Source organism: Balaenoptera physalus, assembly GCF_965194825.1.
Source record: "Balaenoptera physalus genome assembly, chromosome: X".
Lineage (NCBI taxonomy): Eukaryota > Metazoa > Chordata > Mammalia > Artiodactyla > Balaenopteridae > Balaenoptera > Balaenoptera physalus.
Genome location: NC_138903.1, coordinates 23,127,544 through 23,138,085, shown reverse-complemented (window position 1 = coordinate 23,138,085; position 10,542 = coordinate 23,127,544). Strand labels below are relative to the sequence as shown.

Here is a 10,542-nt window from a genome sequence, read left to right as displayed (position 1 = left end):
TGGTGGATGCTGCTCTCAATCCCCTCTCAGTGTCTTCTCTTGACTCCCTGTAGGTGCTGGGCTACCTCCCGTCTGCTGACCTGAGGCCGAGGCCTCGCATCAAAGACATCAGCTCCCTGAGACTGCTGGTGTGAAGTGCAGGCACATCTCATCTGGACACTTCTGCCTGGAGCCTCCCAGAGATGGCTGGTGCAGGTAAGATGAGCTGAGGGGAAAGGAGACGAGACTCTCTTCTGTGGTTTGGAGCCCATCAGGTCTCACTCAAGGTCCTCACACTGACTGCTGGCAGGGCCTGCGATTCCATCCTTCTCTGGTATGACTCCATCCCTGTCCCCAACCATGCCCCACAGAATCCCAGAGGAGTTAGTGAAGGGGCTCCTTAGCCTGACAGTTCTCACCGTGGTCTCTCTTTGTTGACATCAGGGGCATTGCCCAAAAGTTCAGAAATGAATTTCTGTCCTTTTGTACAACTGCTGTGTTACTTGCTATTCTCTTTGAGTCCGTGTGTGATAGTCTATTAAGATGATCATTTAAAAAGGCCAGTTGTCATCCACTAACAAAGTTTCAGATGGTTATCTCACAGCCTGTGGACCATACTGCCACATCCAGCCCAATCTTTGGTGTCCCATGCTCCTGGCATGCGGGCTCTGAAATGCTGCCTCAGGTTCCTTCAGTGAAGCAGTAGAGATTCATGGTCCCAGAGCACAGTGGAAGAATCAAGGGCTCAAGTTTAAAGGCTTTTCTCTAATCAATCCTGTCATCTGCCTCTCTTGCAGGCTACAGACCTGTCTCGAATTCAGGGCATCCCCCTACCTGCCCACACTCAGGTTCTAGTTCAGTGGAGACTTATCGTCCCTCAGGGATTATTTAGTTTTGTGTTTTTGCTTTTGTTAATGTTTTCTCTTTATTCCTTCTGTAATTTTTCCATGGTTGATTTTGGGTACAGGAAACAGTAGCCCATGTTTGATTGTCATCAGCTGCTATGGATAAGGTACTAAATCTGTAAATGAATTAAGGAAAATCGATATTCTTACAATATCTGTGCCTCACGAATACACATAACATACTATTCTGGTTGAGACTTCTTTTTCCTAAGTCAGTCAGGAAATTCTTCTAATTGCCTCCATGTAGATTATATACATTTTTGTATGGTTTCTTTCTAGGTATGTTTTTTATATTATTGCTTTAGTCTCTGGTGTATTTTCTTTTTTTTTTTTTTTTCCTTTTTTTTGATTTTTTTTTAACATCTTTATTGGAGCAGTATTGCTTCACAATGGTGTGTTAGTTTCTGCTTTGTAACAAAGTGAATCAGTTATACATATATCCCCGTATCTCTTCCCTCTTGCATCTCCCTCCCTCCCACCCTCCCTATCCCACCCCTCTAGGTGGTCACAAAGCACCGAGCTGATCTCCCTGTGCTAAGCGACTGCTTCCCGCTAGCTCTCTGTTTGACATTTGGTAGTGTATATATGTCCATGCCACTCTCTCACTTTGTCCCAGCTTACCCTTCCCCCTCCCCGTATCCTCAGGTCCATTCTCTAGTAGGTCTGCATCTTTATTCCCATCTTGCCCCTAGGTTCTTCATGACCATATTTCTTTTTTCTTAGATTCCATATGTATGTGTTAGCATACGGTATTTGTTTTTCTCTTTCTGACTTACTTCACTCTGTATGACAGACTCTAGGTCCATCCACCTCACTACAAATAACTCAATATGTAGGCTTTTTAAACTAGCTCCTTTTGCTAATCAGTATACATTTAAGTTTCTCTATATCTGTTTGTGGTTTGAAATGTCATTTCTCTTCATGGCTGAATAGCATTCCATCATGTGGACTACCACAGTTTGTTTACCCATTCATCTGCTGAAGGTCATCTTGGTTGATTTCAGTTTTTGGCAACTATGAATTTGTGTACTCTTAACATTGGTTTGAAGGCTTTCGGATGGACATAAGTTTTCAACTCCTTTGAGTAAATACCTAGGCGTTTAATTGCTAGATCATATGATAAGATTATGTTTAGCTTAAAAGAAACTTCCAGCCAGTTTCCAGACAGTGTGTCTCTATCACTTTGCATTCCCTTTAGCACTGAATGAGAGTTCCTATTGGTCCCCATCCTTGCCAGCATTTGGTATTGTCAGGTGTTTGTTTTTGTTTTAGCCATATTAATAGGTATCTCATTGTTGTTTAAATCCCAAACTCCCTGAAGACCTGTGATGTTGATCGTCTTTTCGTATGCTATTTGCCGTCTGTGTATATTTTTGGTGAGGCGTCTGTTCAGCTCTTTTCACCACTGTTAAATTGACGTTTTTGTTTTCTTATTGTTGAGTTTTTTAAGAGTTCATTGTATATTTTTGATTCATGTTTATTATCAGATATGTGTCTTACAATTATTTTTTTCCCAGTCTGCGGCTTGTCTTTTCATTCTCTTAATAGTACCTTTTACAGAGTAGAAGTTTTTAATTTTAATGAAGTTCAGCTTATCATTTTTCTCTTTCATGGATTGTGCTTTTGGTGTTGCGTCTAAAATCTCGTTGCCAAACCCAAGATTTTCTCCTATATTTCCTTCTGTTTTTTTGTTTTGTTTTGTTTTGTTTTGTTTTCCCACTCCGCATGGCAGGCAGGATCTTAGTTCCCTGACCAAGGATCAAACCCATGCCCCCTGCCGTGGAAGTGCAGTCTTAACCACTGGACCATGAGGGAAGGCCCGGGCTTTTTTTAAATTTTGAGTTTTCCATTTAGGTCTGTGATCCATTTTGAGTTAATTATTTTGCAACATGTAAAGTCTGTATCAACATTCTTTTTTGTTGTGTGCGCATGTCTAGTTGTCCCAGCACTGTGAGTTAAAAGACTCCTTTCTCTATTGAATTGCCTTTGCTCCTTTGTTAAAGGTCAGTTGACTGTATGAGGGGTCTATTTCTAGGTTTTCTATTCTGTGCCTTGGTCTATTTGTCTCTTCTTTTGCTAATAGTATGTGGTCTTGATTATTGTAGCTTTAAAGTCCGTTTTGAAATCCAGTAATATCAGTTCTCTGACTTTGATCTTCTTCGGTATTGATTTGAGTTGGTTATTATGGATCTTTTCATTTTTTATATAAACTTTAGATTGTTTGTTGCTATCTACAAAATAACTTGCTGGAGTTTTGAGCAGAATTGTATTGCGTGTATAAATCAAGTTGGGAGTAACTGACATCTCAACAATCTTGCATCCTCCTATCCATGAACATGGAGTGTTTCTCTATTTATTTAGATCTTCTTTAATTTTTTTCAGTGACGTTTGTATTTCTCATATAAATCTTATACGTATATTTTTAAGAGTTATTTATAATCAATCTTTTTTTGGTGCTAATGTAAGATGGCATTAGGTTTTTCAATTGCAAATTCCATTTGTTTATTGGACAACAATTGACTGTTGAGTATTAACCTTGGCTTATTAATACCAGGAGTTTTCTTGTTGTTGATTATTTGAGATTTCCTACATAGACAGTTAGGTCATCTGTGAGCAAAAACAGCATTTACACTTGACTGCTCTCATCTGGAACCTCCTCTCTTTCTCACCCCTTGTTTTAACTTGTCATTTATTTAGGTCTTAGAGTGTGTCTCACCATCTTCTTGATATGGCGGCAGCTCCTAGGCTCTAAAGTTCTGTGCACAGTGGCTCAGTCTTCTTTTTCTTACCATCCCCAGTTCTGCCATGGAGCCTTCCAAAGAGTAGATGCTCAATTAATGGTTGGGAATAAGAGTGGCAACGATAAGGATGTCTACTTTATTATTGTTTAATTTCTCTCACAGTCTTGAATAATCTAAGAAAACATCTTTCAATTTTACAAAAAGAAGCACTAAAAGAATAAACCAAACCAAAAATGTACCACCATTTACTCTTTTTCTTTTCTTTTTTACTGGACCCACATTATTTAACTGCCGAGTCTATTCACAGTTCCATGGAAATCCCTCTTCCATTGCTGTGTTTTCTTGTTCGAGGTCATAAAAAAAATGGAAGGTTTCTAAATTTGTTTTATAAAATATGAAAACTTTAACTTGTACCTGATAAAAGTAATGAATGTGTGATCCATACTGTCACCAGCAGAATGGCGATTTCCTTGGTTCTTGCCCTCCCAAAGAGGAAGAATTCAATCGAGAGGCGTAGAGCAGTTTTAAGTAGCAAGAGTTCAGTTAAGCAGAGCAAAAGTACACTCCCGAGAAAGCAGGAGAGCGGGCTGTCTGGAAACCAGAAGCAGCCCCGCAATGGGGTAGGGCCGTGTTTTGTAGAGTGGTGGTCCCTCCCTGTGTCCTGTGTTATTTGACTGACAAATCGATTGACAGCTTTAGGTTATGTAACTTTCCTGCTAGTATGCAGGCACTTACCCATAAGCACCCAAGCAGAACCCATGGGGTGGGGCGGGGAAGCAAAAGCCGCAATGCTAAGTTATTACAAATGAGGCATAACGAACCCTGGGTTACCTTGAGTCACCTTCTCGGTCTTGGTGCGCCTGCGTCAACCTGTGCTGGCGGTTTTGTCTTGCTTGGTCCTGGTATGGCTGGAAACCTAGCAGTGGTCCTTGACCACGAGAGGGAGGATCTCTGGGCATGCTCCAGCCACCGGTGTCCAGGTAGGGGAGGGAAAGACGAACCGTCCAGGATGGGGCAGGCCCGCTCATCTGTGACTCGCTATCCTCATCTTGGCTCTGGGCACCCTCTTCAGATCCTGGGCAGGAAACCCCTGCATCACGACAGCTAGTGGCTGGGGCTCCCCGAGGCTCCCGGCGAGCGCCAGCAGCACGGGAGCTCGGGGGAGTACCCCGAGAAACAGAAGCGGGGGAGGAGGGCGACTCTTCTATCTCTGCCGCCGCCGCCGCCGCCGCCGCCGCCGCCTCAGTGGCCTGGGCACCCTTGAGACTCTGAGTCTCCCCCCGGGCCTGGTGGCGTCTCTCGCGGGCACGGCGCTTCCTCTTCTGGCCCCGAGGCACGATGACACAGGTCAGGGCCAGCAGGCGGGAGTGTGGGCAGGAAGGCAGGCAATGAGGGCAGCTGGGGGAGGGACAAGGAGATGCTGTGAGCACCTTCAGCGGGGAGATTCCTCCCTGGCTTTAACCAAGGCCGCCTCTGCAGGGTCCTTGAGGGCACTGCTCGAGGACCCACAGGGCTCCCGTTCTCCTGCTCCGCCTGTCCCCTGAGACCCCTGTGGAGGGCGGTAGAGTGAGCCTTGGGCTACAGGCTGCCAGCCTACCTGAGTGTCCCTGGGGTGACAGAAGGGGCTGCCAGTGGGACCTTCCGCGTTCTAGGGCGGGGAGTCTGCTCAGTTCATCTTCAGGATCTTTAGGTGGACGGCAGCCAGGGCCTGGGCTTCCTCCTCTCTGTTGCTCTGCAGTTGACACCTCAGTGGTCCCGGGGACCCATGAGGAGGAAGTGAGGGGTGCCCCAGCTCACCGCCCTGACAGGGGGAACACAGTGCTGACAGCTCTGTGGAGTCCTTTCTATCCTGGGATCACTGGGTCCTCAGTCCCTATTCAGTGCTCTCAGTTGGCTTCACGTAGGGCCTGGGACCCACCCTTCTGCCCTCTAATGGCTTTACCTTCAGGCTAAGGACCTCACCTCCCTTAGACCTGACGTAAAGGAGCCTCGGCCCGACTGCCCTGTCCTGAGCCTTCAAGTGCTGAAAGCAGGGGCAAGGCTAGACTCTTTGTCGTCCCCACAGCTCCGGGGGTGGGGCATGTTCCCCTTAGTCGTCACTCAGCGTTCTCAGTTTGACTCCTGGGAAGGCCTGTGGCTCCTCTCTCTTTACCTGAGGACATGTGCTCGTAGAAAGGCCCACAGCTCTCTGAGGCCCAACAGAAGGAAGTGAGGGTAGCCTGATTCCCCACGTCTACCTGTGGTCTCCGAAGGCAGAAAGCTGTGGCAGGCGAATCCAGGCCTTATTACGGTTGGCCGCGCCAGTCCTCACTCAGGCTCCTCCGTCTGACTCCTGGGAAGACCTGTAATTTCTCGCTCTCTTCACCTATTAACTGTCCTCCCGTCTCTGTCACCCTGGGAGGAGTTAAGGGTTGCCTCTGCTCGGCCTGACATCTATCCAGGCGTCTCCCAGGACTGACGGCAGGGGAGAGATGATGTGCTGCCCCCATCGTTATGGTTTTCCTGCTCCACTCCAGCCTTAGGTCCTCACCCCAACTCCTAGCACAACCTGGAAAGTCCCCCTGTGCTGAGTCAGCCAGCCTCAGAGCAAAGTCCTCACCACCCTGAGTCCCCAGAAGGAGAAGTCACAGTAGGCCACATGCAGCCACAGCTCTCTCTGAGGGGCTTCTGAGGACTAACAGCAGAGGGCAAGATTCTCCGGGCTCCACTCTTCTGGGCTTTGTGACCTCAGTAGTCCTCACTGTGTCAGGATCTGGGACTCTTCCCTCTACTGACCTGAGTCCTCCAGAGCTGGAAGCAAGTGGGGGACACATCGAACTACCCCTGCCTGGGGCTTCCCAGGGCCGAAAGGGTGGTGGGGCTCTGTGTTCCTCTCTCTTTTCGGTTGGGCGTTCCCCTTGGTCCTCACTCAGGAGTCCTTACACCGACTCTTCCCGTGACCTAGAGAGGCCTGTCCTCTCATACCACAGCCTTTAATTCCCTGAGACCACCTAGGAGGATGTGAGGGTTGCCTCGCGTGGGCATGACTGCCTGTGGTCACTCATGGGCGACAGTAAGGGAGGGATTCTGTGGCGTCCCCACTTTTATGATTTGGGTGGTTCCCTCAGTCCTCACGGTGCTCTGCTTTGACTCTTGGCAGGACCTGGAACTCCTCCCTGTGCGAACGTGAGGCTGGCCCCTGAGACCAAGTGCCTCATCTACCGGAGATGCTCTAAAAGGAAACGTGTGGGGCGCATCATGCCAACATTCCTGGATTTGCCGAGGGGAAGTATCCAGTGGCAGGGCTCTGTTCTAGGTGGAGTCCCTTTATCCTCATTTAGAGTCACTAGATTTCCAGTCTCTACTGAGTGAGGCTGTTCCCAACAGACCAAGGCCCTCGCCTCCCTGAGACCACTCCCAGTGGAAAGAGGGGGCACGTCAGCCAGAAAGCTTTGTCCTGGGCCGCCTGGGGCTGACATCAGGGGTGGGACTCTGCATTCTCCTCTGTTCTGGAGTGAGTGGTCCCCTTGCTCCTCATTCAGGGTCCTCATCGTGATGCCGGACCAGACCCAGGACTCCGCCCTCCACTCCCCTGAAGCTGTGCTCCTCAGAACAAAGGCGTTACCTTCTTGGAAATTCGGAATTGGAAGTCAGGATGAACCAGATCTGTCCAAAGCTGTTGGGGTCTTCTGAGGAGCAGGATTTTACAAGGCCCCACTCTTCTGGAGTCAGTGGCCCCTCAGTCCTAACTCAGGTTTCTTACCTTGACTTCAGGTGGCATATGGGACTCCAGCCTCCCTGCTGACTGTCTGCCTGCCAGCCTCAGGCCAAGGCTTTCACCTTCCTGAGACACCAGAAGGGGAGGTAAGAGACCTATTCCCTGGCTACCCCTGCCGGGGGCCTCTGTGTGGTCCCCTTTGTTATGGGGGGTCCACTCATCAGCACCCAGTGTCCTCACCCTGAATCAAATTAAGGCCTGTTAGGATCCCCTACTTGGGCAGGATTGGAGATGCTGCCACAAGACCAAGGAACTCGCCTCCCTGAGAACCTCTCCACCCTTGCCCCGGAGGAAAAGAAGGGGTACCTTCAGACACACAGCTCTGCCCATGGCCACACAAGGGAGAAAGCAGGGTACACTTTGTGGGGCCCCCTTCTCTTCTAAGGTCCTCACCTTGAATAACTATCAGAGGCTGGGACTCCTCCCTCCACTGACCTGAGGACACAGCTCTTAAACCAAGGCTTTTATGTCCCTGAGAAACTTGAAGAGTAAATGAGGAGATGCTGATCTTTTCAGGTTATCTGGCATTGCATATGTAGAAGACCCCATTGTCACCGAATATTTTTTTTTTTATTCATACCATTCACTTATTCAGCGTTACTATTACTGTGTTCCAAAACAGTGCTTTGGGAACAGGGCCCCTTTTATCCCATGAGATACCTTTTGGAGTGGTGAGAAGAAAAATGAATTAAAAGACATAAGGTCTGCCTTAGGCTGGGAGGAGTGGAAGAGTGTAGGCTCTAGACTATTCCCGACCAGGGGACTAGACCCAGCAAGGTCACTTAATCAGTCTTGTGAACTTGAGAAATTTGCAAGTTATTCACCTAGAAAGGGAGTCTGCCAAATCCTATCCTGCATGAATGTTGGAATGTTATGTACTACATATAAAGCAGTGGCATACTCATTAAGAAATATTGGGTTTTTGATGAATGGCAGTTATGATGTGATTATTATGAACCCCCAAAATACCACCCTCCCATCAGAGTTTATTTTTAATCCAGTAGGTAGCAGAGAATATGCAGTGCACTAGGACAAAAGAAACAAATACTCACAAATGAGAAAGTTTAAAAGAAATAAGGCAAACCACGAATTAAATACCTTTTACTCTATGTTTTCTCCATTTTTTGTTTCCAAATATTTTCTGTGGTCGTCTTTCACGTTTCCATGAAAATCTCTATTGCAGTGCCATGTTTTCTACTTGTGGATCATACAGAAAATATAGATGGTTCGTGAATTTCTTTTACATGTACCAAAACTGTAACTTTAGAACTCTTTAAACAGCAATAAATATGCAAGCAATGTCATGTACGAATTCAATACTCTTAAGAAAACACACTATCTATTACAAGATAAAAACATTTGAAAAAACCTAAATAAGTCAATAAATAAGGTATAGAGGTTACTAGTTTAAAACAGGAAGATAAATAAGATCTATACTTTGTCCCCTCCACCCCTACTACTCTGCACTATTTAGGAGCTTGACTGCTCCCTTCCAAAACAAAGTGAACAAACTGCCCGCGGCCTCCCTCCCTAGATGTGGGAGGAGCTGCGGGGCCTTGGCCCTGGAAGTGCACTGCCCTCAGCCATAGCTGCAGCTCTGGCCGCGGCTCTCACTCCTGCTCTCTCTTCCTCATCTTCCAGAGCCTCCTCATAGAGATCTGGGAAGGCACTGGGGACGGTACCAGCGATCTTGGCCACAAACTCCAGCACTTTCATCTTGCTGGTTTCAGCCAGGGCTCTCGGGCCCCACAGGAACTCATAGCGCGGAGGATCGCTGTTGGGCACCTGGCGGTACGTCAGGTACTTCTGCTGCACGAAATCTTCGCTGATGATCCTCCTGGGCTCCCCAAAGATCGAGTGCCTCCTCCCAGCATACAACCCCACCGCATTGAGGAATTCCCAGATCTCCTCCTCGGTGGCACGGTTGCCCTTCTTGAAGATCATGCCCAGTAGAATCATCAGGAGACCGGACGTGGGCAGCCCCGACTCATCACTCGGCCTTCCCTCGCTGGGGAGGGCCAGCTTGCTGATGAGGGCGTAGGAGTGACGGCTGGGGTCGACTTCCTTCAGCTCGAGGCCAAAGACCAGCTCCATGCACTCAGAGGCTCTCCGGAGGATCTCAGGGAAGTGCTTCGTGTACTTCTTGCTGACAGCCTTCAGCATTTCTGCCTGCGGGATGGGCTCGTTCAGCTTGTACGTCTCCAGCAGGACCTGCACCAACATGCTGGCCTTCATGGACAGAGGATCTATGCAAGTGCTGTGAGTGGAAGGTGCTGTGTGGGAGGTACTTGCACTTTCCTCATCTTGGCTCACCCGGGCACCCTCTTCAGATCCTGGGCAGGAAACCCCTGCATCACGAGAGCTAGTGGCTGGGGCTCCCTGAGGCTCCCGGCGAGCGCCAGCAGCACGGGAGCTCGGGGGAGTACCCCGAGAAACAGAAGCGGGGGAGGAGGGCGACTCTTCTATCTCTGCCGCCGCCGCCGCCGCCGCCTCAGTGGCCTGGGCACCCTTGAGACTCTGAGTCTCCCCCCGGGCCTGGTGGCGTCTCTCGCGGGCACGGCGCTTCCTCTTCTGGCCCCGAGGCATGATGACACAGGTTAGGGCCAGCAGGCGGGAGTGTGGGCAGGAAGGCAGGCAATGAGGGCACCTGGGGGAGGGACAAGGAGATGCTGTGAGCACCTTCAGCGGGGAGATTCCTCCCTGGCTTTAACCAAGGCCGCCTCTGCAGGGTCCTTGAGGGCACTGCTCGAGGACCCACAGGGCTCCCGTTCTCCTGCTCCGCCTGTCCCCTGAGACCCCTGTGGAGGACGGTAGAGTGAGCCTTGGGGCACAGCCAGCCAGCCCTGCCTGGGCGGTACGGGGGTGACAGTGGGGGCTGGCAGGGGACGTCGGTCCTCGTGGTTCCCATTCAGAGTCAGGATGACAGTTGCTGGCAAGACTCCCCCACCCTCCCCCCCCCACCCCATCCCGTCTGCTGCTCTGAAGTTGACACCACCATCTTCCATGACACCCAGGAGGAGGAAAGGAGGGAGCGTTCAGCCCACCACCGAAGGGTCCTGGGACCCTCCCTTCTGCTGCCTGGTGATGGCCCCTTCAGAACAAAGCTCTAACCTCCCTTGGACCTGGCAGAGGAAATTACGGGCAGTCTCAGCCTGACAGT

The 10,542-nt window shown here is 49.4% G+C and overlaps 1 pseudogene across 1 annotated transcript; it reads right to left on the bottom strand.

Moving 5' to 3' along the window:
* Nucleotides 1–8,774: 8,774 nt before the first annotated feature.
* On the bottom strand, nt 8,775–10,202 carry LOC309651835 (melanoma-associated antigen B4 pseudogene; annotated as a pseudogene). The gene has a single exon. The product of its transcript is annotated as a melanoma-associated antigen B4 pseudogene (transcript).
* Nucleotides 10,203–10,542: the final 340 nt, after the last annotated feature.